Here is a 23509-nt window from a genome sequence, read left to right on the forward strand (position 1 = left end):
ATTTAACAAACAAAGACTGGATAATCACTTATTAGATATGTTATACAAAAGATTTGTTATGTAACAGATTGGTCTTAGAGGTCCTTTCCAAATATGTGATTCTTTTTTTTGTTTTAATGCTTTCTTGTTTGTCTTATAAGTCCTTATATAACGCTGGTTAGAGATGAATGAAGCAGATCTTTAGGTACCACTCTGAAAGTAAGTTATTGTCTGACTCAGACCCTTTATTTGATTCCTTTCTACTCAAGTATAGCTCTCAAGCAATTTTTCATAGCATTACTCAATAAATGGATCAATCTTTTTGATCATCCTAGTATCTTCACTAAGTTTACTGGCTATTCCAAATCTCTTGACCTATGATTATTGAATAACTTGTATCTTTGATGTGCCAATTAGTTTGCATGTTGTTGATAAGACATCTTCCTCTTTGAGAGTTTTTGAATGGGTCTTCTTTAAGAATAAATATTAAATTGCTGATGAACTAAATTAAGAGGTTATATAGGATATCCCAATTGACATTGAAGCATTAGAAGAGAAGTCTTAGAGGAAGAGGAGGATTATCATTATTAAGAGAGAATTAAACTTTAACTTGATTTCAAAGATCAGAACTAGGAACTAGAAATAAGCATAAAGGTTGCAAAGAAGCAGATTCAATTTTGGATGTAGGTTTGATTTCAAGAAAAACTTTTTAATCGTTTAGAACTATCTTAAAATTCTTCATCACTTTTCTTTAAGAAAAAGCTAGATGGGTTTGTGTCATTGTAATAGTGGTTCTTGTTCTAGTTCCTAGAATAGTGGTTCTAGTTCCTAGAAATAAGCATAAAGGTTGCAAAGAAGCAGATTCAATTTTGGATGTAGGTTTGATTTCAAGAAAAACTTTTTAATCGTTTAGAACTATCTTAAAATTCTTCATCACTTTTCTTTAAGAAAAAGCTAGATGGGTTTGTGTCATTGTAATAGTGGTTCTTGTTCTAGTTCCTAGAATAGTGGTTCTAGTTCCTAGAAATAAGCATAAAGGTTGCAAAGAAGCAGATTCAATTTTGGATGTAGGTTTGATTTCAAAGAAAAACTTTTTAATCGTTTAGAACTATCTTAAAATTCTTCATCACTTTTCTTTAAGAAAAAGCTAGATGGGTTTGTGTCATTGTAATAGTGGTTCTTGTTCTAGTTCCTAGAATAGTGGTTCTAGTTCCTAGAAATAAGCATAAAGGTTGCAAAGGAAGCAGATTCAATTTTGGATGTAGGTTTGATTTCAAGAAAAACTTTTTAATCGTTTAGAACTATCTTAAAATTCTTCATCACTTTTCTTTAAGAAAAAGCTAGATGGGTTTGTGTCATTGTAATAGTGGTTCTTGTTCATCTATGAGTTAGTAGATAGATAAGAAGCATATAGACCACCAAATTCCTGAATGTTGCAAAAACCAGATTAAAATGTAATTAAGAAATATTTAACAAAAATAAATATAAATACAATCAAATATAGTGTTAATGTGTTTTCCTAAGTCAATATGTGGCCTGCACTATTCTTTCTGTATAGACTAGTAGCTTTCTTTTCAATTTGAGTTTGACAAAATTGAACCAAATGGTAGATATTGTAGAATGTTCATTTCCTGATCCTAAAGGCAGTGGATTTTAGAGTGTATCTTAGGGAAAAATAATTATATTAGAAACTGCTGCCTCAATGCCTGAAGGAATATACTCAAATTTTATTCCTGGGTTTTTTTTTTTTTAGTGTAAAATAGAGTTCATTAAAGAAAAGTCATTGGATGGTTCCAATGCCAGTTTCATACACAAAGCAAACATAATACATAATTGGAAAAATTTCTAAAAATTATATAATTAATTCTGTGGGAGCAGTTTTGCAATATAAGCAGTAATACCCTCATCGGGCTATTGATTCCATTTATAATTTCTACAATGACATGATGTTGGTGAAAATGAAATTTCAGTGATGCCATAAACATGATAGTTTTGGATTAATTATAATATATATATCAACGTATATGTGTGCATGTATATATAAACATTTATAGAAACATTAGATAATAGAGATAATAAGACAAAAATTCTCAAAGAATCAACATTCAGTCAATAAAAATTTCTTAAGCACTTATTATGGACCAGGAACTGTGTTAAGGTAAACTACATTCCATAGCTATACTGTTTGTAGTTGCCTGATTTTAAAAGGAATCCATTATCTCTTTAATATTATTTTTTATTCATCAGATCTGGTTTTTTAAAAAAAGTCATTTACTTTTAACATTTAAGCCCTTTGCTGCTACAAAAATAAAAATGTACACTAAAAAAAAAAAAACTATGACATAAACACAGGAAGGATATGAGGATATTACACTGGAAGGAACTGAATTGATCAATAAAAAAACATTTATTAAGCACATCCTGTGGCATACAAAGACAAAAAAAATGAAACATGAAACCATTAATATTGTGCTGTTCTACCCCTTAGCCCGGATATATAGATTTCTTTCTATTGGATTTTAAAAATCATTTCTGAGGAGAGTCAAAGGTCCATATAACATGGGAATTAAGTCTGGAAGATAACTTAGAAAAATTTTAGTCTAATTTCCTTATTTTTAAAATGAGGAAAATGAGACCTAGAGAGATTAAGAGACTTGTTTAATATCAGTGAGGTCCCTAGGGCTCAATTCCCTGTACCATAGTGATACTAGTTGGTGAAATTTTCATTTTTAAGGTAATGATGGGGAAATTGAGTATCCCTTTGAGTGATCTTATTCATAATAAAGAAAAATTATAGTCATGATAAAATCCCCAAATTATTTGTCATCAAAGTTTTATATAAACTTTTCCATAACAGTCCCTTCTTGGTATGGCTCACCCACTAATTTAGAAGACAGTGAATACAAATAGTCATTGACACATATACAATGTTAAGGCAGGATAAGTACTTTTTTGTTCCTTTATGTTCCCCCAAAGACCCTTCACATTGTATGACTCACTCTACAGCTGCCATTGAGCAATAGTTATTCTAAAATAACAAAGATTAAAGTGTACACTTTGCTCCCTGATACTTCCACTCTAGTTGGGATTCCACCTCTCATGTTATAAAGAGGAAATCTATTACTCGGCACTGCTTGCTTAAATGAAAGATAAATTTTTCTTCTAGATCGGACAGATCAGTAAGGCTCATAAAATATTAATGATGAAAGCTTTGGGAATTAGATGTATCCCTGACCATAGGTTTCTCTTGACAGTGGAGCTCTGTCAGTGTAAGCTATTTCTTTCATATGATCCCCATCAAGAAGGATGTAAAGGATAAAGAATACATCACTTCAGATTCAAATGGATGTAGGTATTTACAAAAGGTAAAGATTATTTTTTAAATTCATTGTCTGGATGTTTCTTAACTGCCTGATATATTTTATTCTGTGTTGTATTGGGATGAATTTTCCAAACTGCTCATGTAGCCGATTGCGTGGAGCTTACATCTGGAAGGCACATATTGGTTATTGCTCATATTATCATACTATCAAGAAATAACTGAAGTCTGGTTGATTTAATGGATTTGTCAAGAAAGTTGATAATGAATTGATTATGTGTTCATGTGTATTACATATAGTATTAATGCAGAATACATTTAGCTCCTATAGAAATAGTCATAATTAATAAAGCATGTAATTCTAGCTGGGTAAAGTTGATGTTTTATTATTGTGAATCTTATAAAAATTATAAATACATGATATATTATTTGAGTTTTGTTGGCATTATGTTGAATTATCATTCTGTGATCACTAACACTTGGACAATTGTTAGCATTTTTCTTCATGTATATCAGGAAATGGATCTAGAACTAAAAAAATTAGAAAAGGCTATTGCTTGTACATTATCATATGCTAGCAGCATCATTAACTATATTTTCTATGAATACCTGCATCATATTGGAATCTGTGCATTCTATTGAGTGACAATCCATTTTATTATTGTGTATCTATATCTTCACTGACTTATAAAAAACATCATTTGGAAGAAGAGTTACACTGAAGCTTTTGATAAAGTTTTACAAAATTGTCTCATGACAATTATAGTTGGGCTAACTTTAAAGACTGTTTACTAATCACTAATAATAATGTCAGGAGAAAAGATATGGATTTTCCAACATCAAAACCAAAAAAGAAGACCCAGTTAATTTCCCTTTTCCTATTTCAACATGATGAATTACTTTATTAAAAAATTCAAGCCCTGATCCGAGGATTGTCCTTTTTGTTTGTTTGTTTGTTTTAGATTTCTAACAGAGATCAGATCATCTAGCACAAAAGAGCAAAGATTTAGAATTCTAAAGGGTCTCAGAGAGTACTAGGATAACTCTTTTCTTTTACAATTAGGAAAACTGAGTCACATGGAATCTAAGTGATTTCTTCTAGGCAGTAATAAATCTGTCAGAGACTGAATATGAGCCCAGAGCTAGTGTTCTTCACAATGAATGCTCTAGTGTTGAATCAACACTTATTGAATGAAATGAATTGATTAATCAATTATATCCATTGATTGATTAATTAGTGCTTTGCCTCATTTTTCCAGATAATAAGTAAATATAATTTGTTTAATTGGTCATATAATATATTCCTCTGCCAAAACAGTAAGGTCCTTATAATGAAACTATAGGTTTTTTCTCATAAGGAACCTGTATTTTAGGTGAAAATAAATGAAATTTGCAGTCATAAATTTGCCTTGTATTGCAATAAGCTTCTTATACCTAAGAAGTATGATTTTCTTGTTCTGCATATCTTAGGTGTACCCATGTGATAATAGTTACAACTTTATACTGATAAGATGGATATGCCTTCTTGATAATACTTTGGTGGGATCTGCATTTTGATCATAAAAAACACTAGATGTCACATCCTGATTCACCTCTGGTAGCATAAGCCCAATAGCTTCCTCTTCATTTGATAACTAGACATTTGGATAATAATTCATGGATTTAAGCCATGAGCTGAACCACATTAATTATCTTTGTCATAACAGCACTTTTAAAGTCATATGTATTCCTTACAAAGGAGCAAAGAACTCACAATAATGTTAGTGTAGAATGGATAAAGATATTCAACAAAATTCAATCAGAATATAATTAAGTAATGACTGTTTCTGGAACCAAACATATCTCAGAGGCAATTAGTCCATCTTCTATCATTTTTGTAGCTCAAAAATATGAGAACAGCAAGATTATGTGCCCTATCTGTTCAAAAGGATAAAAAGTGTAGAAGTAGAATTTGAACCAATGTCCTCTTACTCTAAACAAGCAAATCTTAATGCTTAATACTAGTGTGTGTGTGTGTGTGTGTGTGTTTATTCAGTTTATATGCTTATAAGAATTCATTTTAAAAACAAAGATAAGTATAATGCAAGATAGAGAATCATATTAGAGTGAAATAGAGAGGCTCAAGGAGAAAACCAGACAAGGAGCAGTAAGATTGTTTGTCTGAGGAGAGAATACTTTCACCTGAGGATATAAGGGAAGAATTGGAAGCTGAATTATGTCCTAAAGAAAGATAAGGATTTTTCTTTAAGGAAAGCTCTCCAAAGAAGGAGGCAAGAACAGTGTACATTATAGGCATTTGGGGTGTTCTTTACAATTCCAGGAACACTTGCTGTTCAAGTTTCCATTTGGGAAATAGATTCTGTGAAGAATGTATAATTTGAAATAAGGACAAAAAGTTGTAAGATCTTTGGCTATGTCACTTAGCTGTCAATGCCTCTCCCCTGGTGTTGGCCTGACAGCATAAGTACAAAGGGAGAACTTTTACTCCTTTTTCAAAGAAGCAAAGGGAAAAAAAGCAGAAGGAGAAATTTGAATGAAAAAGCAGACCCAGTCTGAGTAGGGATATAGGAAAAACTAGAGAAATGAGAGTTAGAGAAAGAGATATCCCCAGAAAATAGGGATAATTCAGAATTGATTATAACATAAAAGGTGTATCTTTTTTTAATTGAAGCTTTTTATTTTCAAAATATATGCAAGGATAATTTTTCAACACTGACTCTTGTAAAACCTTGTGTTCCAATTTCTCACTCTTCTCCCCATTTCCTCCCTTGGATGGCAAGTAATCCAATATATGTTAAACATGGTAAAATATATATGTAAATCCAATATAGACATACATATTTATACAATTATCTTGCTGTACAAGAAAAATCAGATCAAAAAGGAAAAAAGATGAGAAAGAAAATAAAATTCAAGCAAACAACAATAAAAGAAGTGAAAATGCTAGGTTATAATCCACACTCAGTTCCCATAGTCCTCTCTCTGGATGAGATGCTTCTTATCACCACAAGATTATTGGAATTGGCCTGAATCATCTCATTTTTGGAAAGAGACACGACCATCAGAACTGATCATTGTATAATCTTGTGGCCGTACACAATGATCGCCTGGTTCTGCTCATTTCACTTAGTATCAATTCATGTAAGTCTCTCCAGGCCTCCTTGAAATCATTTTCCTGATAGTTTCTTAAACAACAATAATATTCCATAACATTCATATACCATAACTTGTTCAACGATTGTACAACTGATGGGAATCCAGTTAGTTAGTTTCCAGTTTCTTGCCACTACAAAAGGGGCTACTACAAACATTTTTGCACATGTGGGTCCCTTTACTTTTTTTAAGATCTCTTTAGGATACTAGCCTAATAGAAACACTGCTGGATCAAAGTGTATGCACAGTTTGATAACTTTTTGAGCATAGTTCCAAATTGCTCTCCAGAATGCCTGGATCCATTCACAATTCCACCAACAATGTATCAGTGCCCCAGTTTTCCCACATCCCCTCCAACATTCTTCATTATCTTTTCCTGTCATTTTAGCCAATCTGACAGGTCTGTAGTGGTATCTCAGAGTTGTCTTAATTTGCATTTCTCTGATCAATAGTGAATAAAATATATATCTTTAGCGACTAAGTCCTGAGAGATAGGTGCTATCATTATTTTCATTTTATAGACAAGGAAACTGAGGCAAATAGTGACTCATTCAGTGTCACAAAGTCTTTCTGGTTATAAGCCCAGTGCTCTCTCCCCTGTGGATTAATTGATGAATTAGTGCTTTGGTTCATTATTCAAGGATAATAAGTAAATAAAACTTGTTTAATTGATCATGTAATGTATTTCTCTGCCAAAAGAGTAAAGTTCTTTTAATCAAGTTATAGGATTTTTTTTTCTCATAAGAAACTTATATTTTAGATTAATTAGGTTAAACATAATTTGCTATCATAAATTTGCTTTAAGGGTTGCACATAAGCTTCTTGTGCCTAAGCATATGATTTCATTGTTCTGGATAACTTTGATATACTCATGTGATAATAGTAATAACTTTATATTGGTAAGAATGACTTCTTGATAATTCTTTGGTGGGATTTAAGACCATAAAACTACAGTTTGCATAGAAACATTTGTCCTGATGCCTCTCTGGTATGATCTTAGAAAAGTTATCCTGGCTTCACTGGGTACCTTATTTCCTCTTTTATAGAAGGGATTAAAATCAAAGATGTCAAATACACAGCCCATAGCCTTTGTGGTGCATTCAATACTGGCAAATGCAGTCAGTTAAACTATAATTAGGAAATAAATAGCAAAATAAATTAAAATACAATAAAACATATATAACATTACACTTAAAAACTGTCAATATGCTGCAAGGGCTCCCTATATAAGAATATTAGAGTATATTAGAGATTAGATTTGGATCTATATTTTCTTGACTCCCAGTTGAGCTCTCGCCCAAAAGATCTTAATAGGTTTTGTGTCATGAACTCCTTTGGAAAACTGATGAAGTCTATGGATCTCTTCTCACAATTATGCTTTTTCAAAAATACATAAAATATATTAGATTGCAAATTCAATTAATTATATTGAAACAAAATGACCAAATGGTAAAAAAAAAAATATTGATTGCTCCAGTTTAAGCAATTCATTTTATTCATGTCCCATACCGCCTTTCGTGACCTTTAATCATTTTTAATTTAACAAATTTATATCTTTATAACTATAGTATGTCATTCCATTCTATTTTAATTTGCTTCTTAAAGTAACATCAAGAAAAAAAGATCCATGATATAAAAAATATTATTTGTTAAAAGTTTTCTACAAAGGGGGGGGGGAAGTTCTACCCCCAATGGGGTAGCTTCAATGAAATTAAATTCAGCAATTAATATTGAATGCTTATTATGTATATATCACTGTGGTGTGTGATTTCTATTTTTATTCAAGAACTGTACTTTTCAGAAAATTGTCAGAAGAAAGTAAAGGGGATGTTTAGCATTCATAACTTGATTAACATGCTTTTAGGAACTTTAGTGATAATTCCAATAACTGGGTGTGAAGCTAAAAGCAATCTTATAATTGTTCAGTCTTTTTATGAATGACTCTCCTTGGGATTTTCTTGGGGAAAAAATGGTTTGCCATTTCCTTCTTCAGATCATTTTGTAGGTAAGAAAATGGAGGCAAACAGGGTTAAGTGATTTATAAAGGATCATAGCTGAAGCCTAATTTGAAGGCAGGTCTTCTTGCCTCCAGAACCAGAGCAACCACCTGGTTGTTCCCATTAAAAACATCTAGAGAGGAAAAATAATATTAGAGGCAGCAAGATATAGAGGTAAGAGAACTTATTGTGATAGGAGAGAATGTAGACTCATATCCAGGTCAACTACTTATTACCTCCCCTGAATACAAACTCCGTAAGGATAGAAATATTTTCCTTTGTTTTTTCCTTCTATAGACAGCACCTATATATCTAGCACATAACAAGGGCTTGATAAATATGTAGTAGTAGTAGTAGTAGTAGTAATAAAAACAATATTTGTTTTTTGTTTGTTTGTTTATTTACATAAAACTTTTATAATTACCAAATTTGATTCTCATAAGAGCCCTGGGAAGTAATTGTTACTATTATTGCCATTTTACAGAAGAAGAAATCAAGGCAAACAGGATTAAGCAATTTATCCAGGATAACACAATTAGTGTCTTAAGGCTAGTCTTGAAGTCCTGATTCCAGGACCAGAGCTTTATCCACTGAACCATCTAGTTGCCCCTATTAAAGTCATCTTCAGGTAGAAATAATATTAAATGTTCAGCATAATATGGAGGCAAGACAACTGAGTTTGGTGGAAGAATGTAGGCTCATATCTTAGGTCAACTATTCATTACCTCCCCAATTACGATATAAGTTTCCTGAGGATAAAACCATTTTCTTTATCTATCACCTAAGTATCTGGCACATAGTAAGGGCTTGATAAATGCTTAGTAATAGCAATAATAATAATAAAAACAATTAACATTTATATACTAGGCTAAAAGTTTTATAATTATCTCACTTGATTCTCACAACAGTTCTAGGAGATAATGGCTACTATTATCCCCATTTTACAGAAGAAGAAACCAAAGCAAATAGGAATAAGTGATTTGTCCCAGGATCAGCCTTCCTGAATCTATATCTGATGCTGTTATGTATTGTAGAATAATTCAAGGTGTGACTTTGGAAGATAAATCAAATAGCTTCTCTGGGTCCCTAATTTGCTCAATTATCAAGTGAAGAGATTGAAATCAAAAATGTCAAATAAATACCTAATAGGCCACATGCTTCCTGCAGCCTTGCCTGAGCCTAACTAAAATATAATTGGAAAATATTTAATGAAAGTGAATAAACATATAATTAAAGACATATAACATTACATTTTAAAATTAAGTTGATATGTTGTCTGAAGGGATCTTTATGTAAAATTAGTGGTACCTTTTCTATTTCAATCTGAGTTAAGTCAATAAATTTAGTGTTCTCTAAGATATCTTCTAACTATAAATCTTTCTATAATTTTTCTGGGTCTTGCTTCATAAATAGGAATAGAGGCTTAAAATCATTAGAATTTAGTCAGGAGAAAATAGAGATTCACTAAAAAGATGTTGCCATATTTTTTAGTGGTAGTGGGGATAATACAACCTCAGCCTCCAATTGGGAGAGAAGTGAGAGAATGCAGAACTAATGAGATAGAGGGAACATGAGGGAGGCACTATGCCAAAACAGATGACAATACAAAACTCCCATTGTGACTTCAGATCATGAATAATTTCTAATATGGCCTGACTTACTATCAGTATGTCCATTTAATCTATCATTCATCCTGTAAATGGACTTGGGAAAAATTCAAGGAAGGACAACTCCAATGATCACAGCATTGAAGCTATGTCAATAAGAAGAATGAAGACTGATTCTAAGGACTGACTCATCAGTCTTAAAGAACAATGTAGAGAAGCAATTTAACTTAATAAAATTATCAAGGGTATGGTTAAACTAAGTATCCCATTGAATTATTCACCAAATCTCAAAATAGATTAATATACCAAAGATACCTCTTAAGTTGAGGAAAGATAAAATGACTACTTAAAAAAATTCTGTCTTATAAGCAGTATCCTTTGGTTCCATCCCTCCAGGAAGTTTTAAATATCTTTTATGAACCTAGTTATTTATATTGTTTTCCCCTTTATTAGTATATGAGCTCCTTGAGGAAAGAGTCTATATATTTTTTAAAATCTTCCTTCATTTATCCATACTTAGCAAAGTGTCTGGTGAATAGTAGGTACTTAAGAGAAGTTATTTAAACATTCATTGACTGTATGTTTATTTTACATATATATGTATGTATACCTATGTATGTGTATATGTGTCCTTATATATTGAATCCAATGATGATAAAATGATGATGTATTGATACAGTGCTTTCAAATTTACAGTTATACAAGTGTGTGTGTGTGTGTGTGTGTGTGTGTGTGTGCAACAAATTTATCAAGCGGGTAGTAAAAACAATCATTCTTATTTTTACAAATGAAGAAACTGAACTTGAGAGTATGTGTTTTGCTCATGACTGTACAACTAATAACTGTGAGAGATGAAATTTCTACTTCATTCTTTTAAACTAAAGAGGAATCTGACCCAATATACTGGGGAAGGATGATGGCACCTTTAAGTTTTCTTAATGTTGTGGAGATACTAATGGAGCACATGGGAGATCCGTTGGATATTCCTCAGTTTCACTAAATGATCAGTCAATTGCTTCCCTTCTCCTTGTCTTTACACATCTATAATGACATCCTTTCTTTTTTATGTTCCATGCAATTCTTCATTTGTATTGTGTTACAGTCTACTTATAACTATCATGGAAATTTCCATTGTTGTACTTTGGGGGACCAAACCTTTTCATTTTTCCTAGCTCATATCCTTAAACATTATTGGCTCAAGATTGGTGTTCAAAAATATTTATCTTTGTTCAAAGGAGAAAAAAAAAACAGAAAAAAGAAAATTGAATGAAAAAGCAGATACCAGACTAAGTGAAGATATGGGAACATAAAGGGAGGAGAGCCAGAAAAGAATGTCCCTATAATATGTGGACAATCCAGAGTTTTTATTCAAGATTTTAATAATGCTAAGTTATGGGGAGAGGGGAGAGAAACATTCTCAAAAATGTCCATATCACCTAAATAAACTTTCTTAAAATATGCTTAAGTAGCAGTTCATATATGAAAAAGGAAAACCTTTAGGCCATGAAAAATTAACAAATTAATATTCAATTCTAAATTTGTTCTCAAAAAAGAAAATAGGCATATGCTGAGAAATCACATATTTTTTTCATATTCCCATCTTCTTAAGTCTAGTCATATTCTTTAATAATCTTCTATTTGCTTAGTATAGTAGAATAAACTGTAGGAATAAGGGTCAGAGCACCTGAATTTGACTCTTGCCTCCATCATTTGTTAATTTTGATACTGCAAGATAATATGACAATTATCTAAGTCACTTTTCTTCATTTGTAAAGTGAAAGGTTTGAAACAGATGATCTCCTATATAACATCTAGTTCTCTCTTTCTTTGAGTCTGCCATAGATATGCAAATGTTAAATTATATTAACATTAGCTCACATTTTTATAGTTTCTTAAGGTTCTAAAACCACTTCATCTGATCCTCACAATAACTTTTAAATGTAGATATTATCTCATTTCACAGCTCAGATAGTGAATGGAGTTCTAAATAATAGCTTTTGTTTTACTAGATTTTAATATGTATTGTTTTTATAAAACTTAGATTTCCCCTCTTCCTCTAAGATATCTATTATAATGATTTTTATTGAAATAGGAAGGGGAAAATTTTAATAAAACTCATGAAAACACATAAAAACCAATTTGTTGCTCTCTACAGCATTTCACATCTGTTGACTCCGATGACTACAAGGGAATAAGAGGATTGTCTTCTATTGATTGTACTTGGGGACTAAATTTGGTTTTTATAATTTTGGAACATTAGTTTTGATTGATCTGTTCTTTCCATTCAATTGTTAGTCATTATATATAATAATTCCTGGCTCAGTTTATTTTATTTTGCATCAGTTCATGAAAGTTTTTCCATGCTTCTCTGCCTTCATCATTTAATGTTCATTATTTCTTACAACACAGTCATATTCAATTTCATTCATGTGCCATATTTTGTTTACCCATTTTCCAACTGAAGGAAATCTGCTTTATTTCTGGTTCCTTGCTATCTTGAAGTGTGTGGCTATTACTATTTTTGTGGGCAATGTCTTTATAATATTGTAAAAGGAACAATTTTGTGAATGGTGTAAGAATTTATATTTTCTTTTGGTTTGGTTTTTTAGGAAACTCACAGTGAGGTAACCACTTTTTCAAATGTGGATAAACAACTCCTTTGAAATTTATAATTTTAGAGAATTGCCTGGGGCACTGAACAGTTAAGAAAATTTGCCCAGCAACACATAGCAGACAGAAGCAAAGATTGAGCTTAGTTCTTGCTTACTTTGAGACTAACTTTATAATATTCACTTTCCTATATTGTCTTTCATTGTTATATACAATGAAAAAAACTATAGTATGAATTAATATGTACCAGTCTTTATTTTAAATTGTGTAGAAAAATACATTGCTGAGAAATGCATTGAAGTTCTTTCTAGAACACTTTTGAGTGACACATTTTGAAATTGAACAATAAAAACAAATTAATAACATTCTTTATCACCATCAAAAGACATAATTTTGTGGAAGATACATCTTATATCATTCATTCAATTTAGTAACCTAGTACTATTGATTAAATTAAATTAAAAAAGAAAGAGAAAAACAGATATGAAGCCTTAGACTACAGCTTCCTATTGCCCAAAATTATTAGAGATTTTTCTGAAATTTTTTTTGGTCACATATTTTGTCCATGAGACTCTCATTTTTTTTCCTCAATAATTTTGGAGTCAGTACTGCTGATATTGAAATAGACATACTAAATGATGGGGTTCAGGAGCAATCTGAATGTGAAGAATTCAAAAGGGCTTTTACCTTCTTCTGAGAAGTTAATAGACAAAATGCAGAGGTAAAATAGATACTAAGGTTGGTAAACATGAAATAGATTTGGGATAGTATAAGGTAAAGCAAGGAAAGGATTTTAACAATTAACAAAGGAAAAGCCAATTTCCCCAGTAGAACCCATAACCAGAAGAAAAGGAATATGTTATAAGTTAGAAGTATGCCATTAACTCATAAGCTAAATCAATAGAAGAGTTTATCATCATGAGAGTTGGTTAGCTACAGCAAAGAGAAAGACACTACAAGGCAAATTGCCATGGTGAGCTAACCAAAAAGGGATTCAGCAAAGATGACATAGGCCATGAACAGATTTATAGGGGAAATTTAACCTTGGTGTTTCCCAAGACCTCCACAGGAGTGGGTCATCTGAATCAGTGTCCTTCCCTGCTTGCTTCAGGGAGTTATCTTATTAGTACTTCAGGCTATCTCTGCCAACTGTACCTAGTTTCCCAGGACCTCAAAATGTTACAACAAAGCCAGCTATTAGAATTATTATTTCTCTGAATTGAACATATTCTTCATTTTTACAGTTAAAATTTTTTATATATCCCTATCACTTTATATATCTATTCCACATTACATGAATGCCTACTTTATTTCTAGTTCTTTATTACTATAAAACATTGTTGCTATGAATTTCCTTAATTTTCAGGTAAGAAAATGGAAGTTCAGAATTGAAGTGATTTCTCTTAGGCCACAGAGCATAAAAATATAGATTTTGATCTGGAAAACGACTTTAGAGGTCATCGAGGTCAACCCCTTCATTTTATGGATAAGAGAACTGAGAATCAGAAAGATTACTTAACCTCTTGCCCCAGGTCACACAACTAATAAGTGTTTGAAGCAAAATTTGAAATCAGACTATAAGACTAGAGCTCTATTCACTACATCTCAAAATCTCTAGAGAAAGGATTCTATTTTGTAAGTAGGATAAACTGTAACATCCACCTCCCCCATATAAAATAAGCATCTGAATACATTTTCTTTGCAATCTTTTTTCTTGTCTTTCAAATTTTTCAGTTAGTGAGATGTATTCATAGATACATAACTATAGATCACTTGTTTCCTTATCTCTTTCCTGAAGATATACTTTGATGGTCTCACCCATCTTACTGAACTGTTCAAAAACCATTTTAAAAAAAAAGTGGAGTTGGGTTTTTAGGCTACTTTTGTGCTATAAAGGAACCCAAGAATCCTAATTCCCATAGCTTATACTATTCACCTTACCTTTTATTTCATGTTCCCAAGTCATGGAGTATTAATAGTGCAATGATGTATGTTCTTAACTGCTAATTGCAATAGCAAAACATTTAGAGTATGAAATGCTCATTTTTGCAGGCTGGCGGCTTGGATAAAGCCTAATTCTTAGAGCTGAGTTTAACATCTTGAGAGAAAAGGGAAAAAAAGGGTAGAAAATATATTAGACCATTAGTCTACTTAGCCATGTGAAGGATAAATAAAGCCACTGGCATTGACATTCCCTGGCATAATGATTTCCAAATGCTCTTTTGGCTAAATCTGGTTGTTGATAATTGTCTCGATTGATTGCACTAATGTGATAACCATGTTAGCACCCTGGATACCTTAGAATCAGCCGGAGTCAGGATAAGCAAAAGTCCTTGATTTTCATTCTTGGTCTTTAGAGGTAAGATTGAATTGCATGGATGCAGAATTTCCAAGACCTACTTCTTCATCCATCACCAAAGTGACTCTGACTAGTCTTACTTCACCTCCTAGTCCCTCCTATAATTCTTTGTATACACCAATTATTGAGCCAACACAGGATAGTGGGAAGAGCCATTCCCCAAGCACATGCCCATAGAGTATTGTCCGATTGGTAATTAGCCTTAAGGGCTCGAATGGACCTCAGTACATTGACTCAAGAGCTTCAGCCCTTTACACACCAAGATAGTTGGAGAAACATTATCAAAATCATAATGTGTTCTTCATATAAAAATAATTTAAGTGAGTTATTCATTTTTTCTATTGTATAGATAAGACCCTGAATTCACTGGAATGGGAAATTACCATTGGAGAAAATTCCCTGCAACAATGCAGATTGTCACCTTTGCAGCAATTTACAATCTTAGACATTTCCCTAGTGTCTAAAAAGATCATATGGTGAAGTTCATACTGCTAGTACCTATTAAAGGTGGCATTGTAACCTAGGTCTTTATGGTTAGGAAGCCAAAACTCCATTTGTTTTGCCAGATAAATTATATGGCTATGGAAGCCAGCCCTGTTTAATTCATAATAAAGTAATTTTATCTGGGGGCTACTGGTGGGAAGATGTCATTTCCAAATTTAAATTAGAGGCTCATTTCCATAGACTATTTATTTTCATTGTTCCTGGAGGTAGACAGAGATTAGGTTTAAACAGTAATAATAAGAATACACCATGTTTGTTTTCCCTCCTAAACATTGGAGACATGTTTTATTATTATTTTTAATTCTTTGAACAAAGTGAGTTATCTTTTGAAAATATAACCACAATTTGGGAAATGGCCAAATGCTAAAACAAAGAAATACTTTTTAATCAATGAGCAAAGTCCTTTTATAAAATCTTTTTTTTTATATTCTGAGATATATGATTGTAATATGAAAATTATAAACAATATGAATATCTTTTATTTACAGGTAAATTTTCTTTATAAACTGTGTTCTCTGATAAACAGACTTTTCAGAATTTAATTATTCTCAACACATTTTCCAATCATGTATAAATACACATATACATATGTGCATAGTTTTATATACATAGATATATATAATTATATCCATATATCTTTCAAGACAGAAGATAATAGCTACTTAGAAAGAGAAAATGAAGCAGTTAGGAGGCACCATGGTGCACTAAGTCTGAAGTCAGGAAGATTTGATTTCAAATCCAATCTCGTATATTAGCTATGTTATCCTGGGTAAGTCACTTAAATGTTATCTGCCTCAGTTTACTCAAGGGTAAATTGAGAATAACCACAGCACTCAAAACACAGAGTTGCAATAATATTTGCAAAGTATTTAACACAGAGTATGTTACATAGTAGGTGCTTCATAAATGTTTGGAGGGTGGGGAGAAAGAGGAACAAATACAGGTATAGAGGGAGAAGAGTCCAGAAAAAAGGAATAAGAGAATCTTAGTTCTATTCCTCCATAGTACAACTCATTATGTACAAGACTTTGGCCAAGTCATTTGATCAAAGGATCAGTATCTTCATCTATAAAATAAGGATTCAAGAATCCAAGGAATTGGCTCCTCTAGCAAAATTCAATGAGACAATATAGGGATAATAAGGAAAATAATTTCATTTCATAATAATGACAGATTTAGAGAGAACAGTATGATTTGAGGAACATTTTGCTCCTAACAACCCTATAAGATAAATAGTTGAACAATTATCTTCCCATTTTCTAGATGAAAAAAAAACTCATTCTCAAAGAAATTAAAGTTCTTGCCTATAGTTGCATAGCTTTTCAGAATTAAAATCAAAGTATCCGTTACAACTCCATTATTCTTTCCATGAAATAAGAGGATAAAACATGATTTCCATTTTCTAAGCAGAGAAAATAAAGTCTGAAAATAATTTCATGGTTTTTCTTGATAAGATGATAATATACTAATATCAGAAAAATATAAAATATCATTTGATAAAATGTTTTAAATTTAATTTTCCACCAAAGATAACCTATAAATCATAAAGCAAATTGATTTGAAATTTTTGATTTTGTAAGGTGATCAAGAGTAGATAACAGGAATGTGTCTTTTAGGGTGTGATAGCAAATCAGGTGCTAATACCTCTTACTTGGGTGTTTTATAGTGCAAATTATATCAGTCTCTATTGTTACACCATTCAACACTGGGCCAAAACATTGCCATTCTAAAGTCTCTCAGATTCAAGGTTCTAAACTGTATTAGAGCTATATCAGAATCTGAGAAAAGGTGGAAATCAAAGTACCAGTGGTTTAATTCACTTAGCATAAGCTGTCTCCTATCTCTTCCTCGGGATTCCTTGCTTCTGCAATTAAGCTGACTTTAAGTATTCTTCAGAACTTGTCTTCATTGTTGTGATTTTATCTATCTTAACAATAAAAGATGCAAGAATAGATCACTTATGACATCCCTTCTAATTCCATATCCACTATTTAATCTATGGAAGTCAGGGGCTTTTTCTATTATACCATAATTAATTTTTCCTTAATAGACAGGTGATTTCTAATTGTAATTTGATAATAGTGTTAGGCCAGAATGGATTTGAAGAAATTAGCTAAAATCATCATATGAAATTTTTATGTCTTCCATTACTTCTCAAAAATAGGTAGGTTGTAGCATATGTGAATTTGGAGGAACCTTTTGGAGAAAACTCTGATGACTTGTGACATATGATTGTGATGAAGTATTAGTGTGCTATACTGGGGTGGGAAAGGGTCAGAATAATATGTCAAGTCCTATATAAGCTGATGCAAAATAAGGTGAGAAGAACCAGAATATTATTGTGCATAGCAACAACAATGCCAAAATGATGATCAACTGTGAAAGACGACTACTCTGATCAGTAAAATAATCAAAAACAATTTCAAAGGACACATAATAAAAAAATGCCATCTTCTTCCAGAAAAAAATGATAAACTCTGATTCTGAATTAAAGCATAATTTTCTCATTTTCCTTATTTATTTTTGCAATATAGTGAATGATTTCACATGTACAATTGATGTCATATTGCTTAACTTCTCCGTGGGTGAGGCACAAAGGGAATTTGGAACTCAAATTTAAAAAGAAAAAAAGTCTTAAAAATATGATTTTTAAAGAAAAAATAACTCAAACAGTTTGATGAATGAAATTATAATGTTCTAAATATATCATAATTCTTCAATGCATGCATGTTTCTTTAATTACATTTGTGTTCTTGAACTGTTATTTCATCAGTATATGGAATTTCCAGAATAGGAACTCCTCTGATAAAAAATAGAAACATAACTAACATTAGACCTTTTTCTAAGGATGCTGAGAATGTAAGTGACCTATTTACATCACATAACCAATAAGTATCAGGGATACGGCTTGAAAAGATGTGTTTTTTACTTACTCATGTCGAAATTCCTTCTTACCTTCTACTTTTAATAATAGTGCCAAATGGAACAAACAACAACAAAAAAATTGAAATACAAATTTTTTTTTGAAGGATAGAAAGGAGTTTGTATTTGAGTTGGGAGCTGAGATTTTCCTGACATTTGCAATAATTAAATAGTCATTGTCTGACTAGTTTGTTGCTCTTCCAAAGGAAATATGAAAAAATGAAATTTACCTAAGGTTATATAGAAAGTGAATGGGATTTAACTGTAACTTAAAATTGATTCTTCTGATTTTGAAAGTAGAACTCAGACAACTACCCTGCAGGCTATAATAAATGATTGATGTGATGAATCTGGTAAGCCTGCTCTGTTCACTTCTTCTCGTGTTGATATTGATTTTCACTTCATGGCCCCTCCACAGATTATGTGACTATTGACAAATCACTTTCCTCAGTTTCCTCATTGTAAAATGACCTCTAAGGTCTCTTCCATCACTTAATCGACTATTTTATGATCCTATGAACTTGTAAATGGTCCAATAATTGCACTGACTTTCACAAGGTGAGTAGCTATTTTTTCTAGTCCAGTATGTCAAGAGTTTTGAAATCAGATAATATACTTTGAAATCTCAGTTTTGTTACTATTCATTCATTTGGCATTTGCTAAGAAAATCCTATTTGTCAGTAACTATCCTAGTTTTAGAAAGACAAAGACAAAATAGGAAGTTTGCAATCTATTTATTAGGCACTTGAACAACTTGTTCCATGCTTGCAGAATTGAGGTCTCAGTTATCGTATCTATAAAGTAAGGTGGTTACCAGAATTATGGTCTTATAAAAATGATACTACTAGAACAGAAAAGTTACCACCAAAATTCAGGCATGAATAATTTAACAAAATGGTAAGGAATTTGTAGGTGATATTACCTTAAATAACTCTTTAGTATTAAGAGGCTTAGTTATTTCAATTTTTCAGATATCAATAAAGGCCAAGTTCCAGTTTTTCTAGTTAAACTCTTTATCATACAGCCCAAGGGGATGCTTCAATAGAATCAGGGATATAGACTCTTCTGTCATCTGAGAGCTTTCTCTAAAAGGTCCATCCAAATGCAGTTTCATGTGATTAATATTAACCCCAAGAAACTGTCTATTCTGTAATCATTATACGTTCACAGTTCTCATTAGCATTAATGAGAGTTACATACATTCATCAATGTGAAAAAACAGACCCCTGGGTCAGAATCTAATTGCAATCTAGTTATCCTGTAAAGATTCACATGAAGTGTAAATAAAATGTCATCAATAACGTCAGTTAATGTGCTTCTAAATCGGTGGCTTTCTTCTTAACAAGAACAAAGCCTAAAAATAGATGATTGGTTAATTGTATTCAACCTCTTTCTGTCATTAACCCTTATATATTGCTCAGGGATCAGTCCAAAATGTGATTATAGAAGAAAAGGAGACACATTTTCATATTCTATGCTGTCATTGCCCAGTCAAATATTTACTACTCAGGCCACCCATCTATTAAAAAAATATTTGCATATATTTAAATAGGATTTTTTTTGTTAGCAAGTAGAAACCAAAGGAGAGACAATAGGTCCATAAATTATGCAGAATCTTTGCAAAGTAAGCTAGGATTATTTTCCTCCCAAGATGGTAGGCATTGATATACATAACAGCAAAATAACTTGAATCATTACCATCAAAGCCTCTAGAAAAATAATTATTGAAATCAGCAATAGAAACTGATAAAGCTAAAGGAAATCTATGATCTGTAAATGTTAAGTCATGGTCATCTGAGAATTTCAATAAATATTTATTAAGTACCTGCTATGTACCAAACATTGTGCTGTGTTGGATACACAACACAAATTTAAAAATGTTGTCTCTGCTCACAAATAAATCTATATGATCAAAAATTATACATATATAATTTTAATATATATGAAAAATATATGGCCATTGTATGATCATCTTGCATAATTCCTTGGAATTCAATTTCCACAAGAAAAAGGAATCATAGCTAGAGTAGAGTTCATTATCCCTGGCATATAGAAGGCACTTAGTAAATGGTAATTGATTGCTCTTTTGCCCACTCAGATTTCAGACAGGAAGCAAACCTGTAGTGTCATTCTGGATGTCCCTGTTCAGGCACCAAAATGTAGTAGTGTTCATACTATCTCTCTCTGGAGGATCTCGGGACCAGCCTTGGTCTTAGTGGAGGAGTGAAGTAGGCAGGAGAGCCATCAGGATAGTGAAAGATGGAGTCCTTATTTCAAGACCTCTCAGCCCTTAAATATATTAGTATGATTATATCATTACAGCACACTAAGCATTTTCCAACTAGAGAACCATTAGATCATGACATCACAATGAGCAAGTGCTATATATAGTAGCATTACATCACCACAGCACACTGTGCAAGTGCTAACTCTAATCACCCTGCTATTGATATATAAATGCCTCTCTTTACTGTAAGTATCCCTTGCTTCAAGTAGAACACAGGTGGTCACAACCTCCTTAACTTCTCAGGAAGGGTGAGAACACCAAAGAGAAGGAGTGACTCCTTCCCTGACTTCTCAGGAAAGATAGGAGCACCAAAGGGAGGTGGGGAGCCAAATAAGACATTGTCATCAGGTTCCCTCTGGACTGAAGAGTCTTATACCTTATCCAGAGTTCCCTGCTATCTGTGGCCCTCTACATCTCCCACTTTCTTTTGTTTTAGTTGAAACAGGTATACATAAATCTATCAGCATGGGAGATATTGCATAAGTAGGTTGTAATGTAACAAGCAATGTGAATCAACATACTATAAAAGATTTCCATGAGTCCTAGAAGGAGGATATATAAATAACAATCACACATACACCTCCTTCAGGACCCAAGAGATAGTCCAAAGCTAATCTATTGTCCATCACTTCACATGTCAGGGAATCCAATGATTCTTGCAGGTTTTGAAGTCCTGCAGCAGTCTTACTATGTGTCAGAGAATCCAATCATCTCTGGAGGTTTTGAAGTCCTGTAACAGTCTCATTAACAATTTTGATGTTGGGGGGCGGAGCCAAGATGGCGGAGAAGACACACGCGTCTTTCTAAGCTCTTCTCTTACCCTCTTTATCAATATTATATCGAGCCTCAAAAATAGTCTTGACTGCTACAATTCGTAAAGATAAGAAGTAGAACAACTCACCGGCGAAGAAAATCTGCAGTCTCGCCAAAAAGGTTGGTTCCGGGGCCAGGGGAGATCGGCAGACTGGGAGAAAATTAGGTTCCGAGGAGAGTCCTCAAACCCAGGGTGAAGGCACAGATCTCAGCATGCAAGCGCGAGCCCCAACCGCAGTACGGGGCTTTTCCTTGGGGCAGTGTGATCCTGCACGGCAGGAGGACGCAGCCCGTAGCCTCCAATCTGCGCAGTGGGAGCCTGGCTTGGGGCCATAGAGTTTTCCAGGGCCGATTTGCATCAGGCAGAGACACTGGGCAGAGTTTGTGGCTGTCTGCGTTCTGCAGTCTGCGCTCAGCTGCAATACTCACAGTCCCACAAGAGGCTCCGGCCTGGGCGGTGACACTTTCACCACTTAGTTCCCAGCCGAGGGCAACTCGATAATCCACTCAGCCCTACTAAGCAGTTTGAGAGCTCGGCCAGTGCTGAATCCACTTCCTGTTGGGGAAGGGAAAACTCTCACCCAGAGCACTCCCATACCTCGAGCTGGAAATCGGTTTACATCTTTCCCTGCTCTGCAGAGGAAGCTGGTAACCCCTTGCCTAGAGACCCACCCTAAAGGCTTTTAAAACATGAATAAAAAGATGAAAGAACAATCGACAGCTTCTATGCAGAAAAAGAGCAGGTCAGCAAACCTGAAGAGACCCCTCAAACAGCAAAATGCATCAGACTGTCCTCCTTACATAATGCTCTATAGAAGAGACCATTAAAAGTCTCAAAAGAGAGTTAGAAGATAAATGGGGAAAGGAAAGAGAAGCCTTTACAAGAGAGCAACAACTTCCTGAAATACGAATTGAAAAGTTAAAAATTCCTCAGGAAGTGCAGGGAAACAAAATTGGTGAATTGGAAAAATAAAAAATCTCAGGAAAGTAAGAATTGTGAATTGAAAAATAAAGAATTACTAGAAAGTAGGATTTGTGAATTGAAAAGACAAAGAATTGCAAGAAAGTAGGATCCGTGAATTGAAAAGACAAAGAACACGCAAGAAAGTAGGATCTGTGAATTGAAAAAGAAAATAATTCACTAAAAAAATTAGTGAAATGGAAAAAATTCCACAGACCAAAACAATACATTCAAAACTCAATTGGACATATACAGAAAGAAGTAAAAAAGCTAATGAAGAAAATAATTCTTTTAAAAATTAGAACTGAACAAATTGAAACTAATGATGCATTGAGACAGCAAGAATCAGTCAAGCAAAACCAAAAAATGACAAACTGGAAAACCATGAATTATCTACTTGCAAAATGACAGACTTGGAAAATAGATCTAGGAGAGATAATCTGAGGATTATTGACTTTCCTGAAAACTATGATGAAAAAAGAGCCTAGATACTATTTTACAAGAAATCATCAAAGAGAACTGCCCAGATGTAATAGAATCGGAAGGTAAAATAGGCATTGAAAGTAATTCATCGAACACCTTCTGAAAGAAACCCTAAAATAAAAACCCTCAAGGAATATTGTGGCAAAATTTCAGAACTATCAGATTAAGGAAAAATTTTACAAGCAGCCAAAAACCATTTAAATACTGAGGTGCCTACAATAAGGATCACCCAAGATCTGGCTGCCTCTACATTAAAGGAAAGAAGGGCCTGAATATGATATCTGAAAGGCACAAGAACTTGGGATGCAAACTAAGAATAAACTACCCAGCTAGTGGAGCATTTTCTTCCAGGGAAGAAGATGGACGTTTAATGAAACAAATGAATTCCATTTGTTTCTGAAGAAAACCAGAACTAAAACAAAAATTTGATTCCAAGAATAGAACTCAAGAGATGCAGAAAAAGGTAAAATAACTCTTGAGAATTGTATTTCGTTATGGATATACAAAAAAATACA

Source organism: Sarcophilus harrisii, chromosome 5 (assembly GCF_902635505.1).
Source record: "Sarcophilus harrisii chromosome 5, mSarHar1.11, whole genome shotgun sequence".
Taxonomy (NCBI): domain Eukaryota; kingdom Metazoa; phylum Chordata; class Mammalia; order Dasyuromorphia; family Dasyuridae; genus Sarcophilus; species Sarcophilus harrisii.